Here is a 2,900-nt window from a genome sequence, read left to right as displayed (position 1 = left end):
GCCCGCAGCCCCGACGCCCCGGCCGCCCTCCGCCCGCCCGCGCAGCCACTTACCGCGGGGCTCTGGCCGCTCGTGCGCGCTGCGGAGCAATTCCCGGTTCCCGGTTGGGGAAGCACCCCCTTCCGAAGCTGAGGCTGTGCGCCCTAAAACAAGTAGCCCCAACGTGGGAGAAACAAAAGGTATTTGCTGACGTGGGCGTTGGACAGAAACGCCCGAGGGCTGAGGACACAATTAAAGGGGCAACGCACAGATTTCAGGCACCAACCAGCAGCTTCGCCCACTCCCCCTGCCCGTGCCCACACCCGGCTGCACCCTCCGCAGGCACTGGGGCGCCCAGATTCCCTAGCAGTTGACTGCGGATCATTCTTTCAGTCTGGAGCTTAAATTTTAAAATTGTACTTTACGTTGGGAAAGGCGCCTCCGGAGGGCAGAAGGGCTGGATTTCTAAGATGTGGGGATATTGGTTTAAGGAGAGAGGGAGGGACTTAGGCGTGCCCGCAATTACTGTATAAGTACATGTGACATTATTGTACTTAAGTTTAGCAACGTCAAATGGAAGAAATTTCCACAAAATTTCCCCTTTTGTCGAAGCACTTATTCTAGACAGGGATAGCCTTTTAGAAACCTTCGTAGGTCCCCGGCAGGGCCATTTGAAAAGGCAAGCCCAGAAAAGCTGAGATCCCGAGAACATGATTCTTTTTTTTTTAAATTTTTTTTAATTTATTTATTTATTAAGGATTTCTGCCTCCTCCCCGCCACCGCCTCCCATTTCCCTCCCCCTCCCCCGATCAAGTCCCTCTCCCTCATCAGCTTGAAGAGCAATCAGGGTTCCCTGCCCTGTGGGAAGTCCAAGGACCACCCACCTCCATCCAGGTTTAGTAAGTTGAGCATCCAAACTGCCTAGGCTCCCCCAAAGCCAGTATGTGCAGTAGAATCAAAAACCCATTGCCATTGTTCTTGAGTTCTCAGTAGTCCTCATTGTCTGCTATGTAAGTCCGGTTTTATCCCATGCTTTTTCAGACCCAGGCTAGATGGTCTTGGTGAATTCCCGAAAGATCATCCCCGAGAACATGATTCTTGATATAAAACTAGTAAAAACAGTCTACAGAGCTAGTTCCAGGACAGGCTCCAAAGCCACAGAGAAACCCTGTCTCGAAAAACCAAAAAATAAAAAAAAATTAAAACTAGTAAAAACAGAAGGATTTGTACAAAAGTTGATCGAATATCAAGCTTCTCTCCGGACATGTCCCAAATATTTAGGCCGCAAACATCAGGTTATGCATTTTCTATAACACTAAATTGCTGAATTTTCCCTCTACACCAGCATAAATTCTATAAACTAAATTAGTTTTGTTATTCCTCATACTGGTTGCCATTTTTTGAGGGGTTCTTTTCCCAAGTTCTTGTCCTGCGGTCAGGTTCTTGTGTCTGTGGTTTCCTCTTTGTCATTCAGTCACCTCTGAACGACACAGCTGTTCACTCCAGGGGGGGGAGGCTTTGTGATGTAGATGTATCTCCTCACTTTTTGAGATAATGGAAACTTGTTTGAAAACCATTAGCAAGCCTTTAATCCCAACACTCTGGGAGACTGAGGCGGGCAGATCTCTCCAGCTGGAAGCCACCCCAGTCTTACGTGGTGAGTTCCAGGACAGCCAGAGGAAGGTACTGAGACCCTTTCTCCAAAAGAGAATATCATTAGTGATCAGCATTGCTGAATGTGCAGTTCTGCTAACACCCCATTGAAGGTTTATCCCAGAAAGACCTAGACATAATAGCAAAAGCTTACAGGAGCACTGGGGAGGCAGAGGCAGGCAGGTTCCTCTGTATTCAAGACCATCCTGGCTTACAAAGAGAGTTTGCGGCTATCCAGGGCTTGTGTAGACCCTGCCTCAAAACAAAACGAATTCGGCAGCCAATTGAGCCAACCAGGAAGGTCCCTTTGCCCCATGGGGGGGCCTGGCGTGCTATGGTTGCACAGAGCAACCTTTTACCTATGTGGTTGTCCTAAAGGAAGTAGGAAACAATTATCCAGCAGCTATGCCCACTCTAGACTGCAGACAGGATGCAGGAAGTTTTTGGGAAGCCCCAGGGCACAAAGGCCAGGGTTCACTTAAGCCAGGTCACCCTGTCCTGTGCACCAAGATGCCTGATGAGGAACATATGCTCCAGGCCCCACCTGGAGGCAAGTTTAAATTCCTGGCCTGCAGCTGATCCACATCTCAAAGCAGTGGGGCCCCATCAAATGCAATGCAGGTGAATTTGAAGACGTATTCCCTGAGAAACGGCTCCTTCCCGATGGCTGTGGGGTCAACTGTATCCTCAGTTGTGGTCCCCTGGACAGTGGCAGGCCTGCATTCCTAGAGGCATCCACTGTGTTCTCCTGTACCCCACCAAGTCATTTGCAGTAATAAATCTCACCACTGTGGGAGGAGGCGGGGGTTCTTTCGTGGCAGAGTTTTACTTCACTCCGCACGCCACCCTAAGCTCCCGGACTCAGTCTATCACCGTCTTGGCAAGGGAGGTGTGTGCCTCTGCATTTGACCAAAGGTTTTATTTTAGTGTTAGTGAATACAAACGGCCAACAGAACTAGGCATGCTCTAAGGCCAACAACTGGCAAAGGTGAAACTGGAGAAGCCGGCATTCCACGCTAGCCTGGGCTATTCGCCTGGACCTTTCCTCAAAAATAAATGAACACATAAAGCAAAAACAGTTCTTCAAACATGTTTCTGGAGAGCCCACGTAAGGCTGTTAGTGCACTGCAGTCCAAGGGGAAAAATGAGAATTTCTTCTTTTTGTCTTCAGTAGTTCACCCTTCTCAATGCGAGTGTGTTGTCTCCTTTATCACTATTTAATTATTCTTTCTAGTTGTGGATTTTTGTTTCTTTTCCCATTTTTCTTT

General features: G+C 48.6%; 1 pseudogene; it reads left to right on the top strand.

Annotated features, from left to right (window-relative positions):
• Nucleotides 1-1,906: 1,906 nt before the first annotated feature.
• LOC113456713 lies at nucleotides 1,907-2,026 on the top strand (annotated as a pseudogene).
• The last annotated feature ends 874 nt before the right edge of the window (nucleotides 2,027-2,900 follow it).

This window comes from Microtus ochrogaster, chromosome 10 (assembly GCF_000317375.1).
Source record: "Microtus ochrogaster isolate Prairie Vole_2 chromosome 10, MicOch1.0, whole genome shotgun sequence".
NCBI lineage: Eukaryota > Metazoa > Chordata > Mammalia > Rodentia > Cricetidae > Microtus > Microtus ochrogaster.
This window is presented reverse-complemented; position numbering and strand designations above follow the sequence as displayed.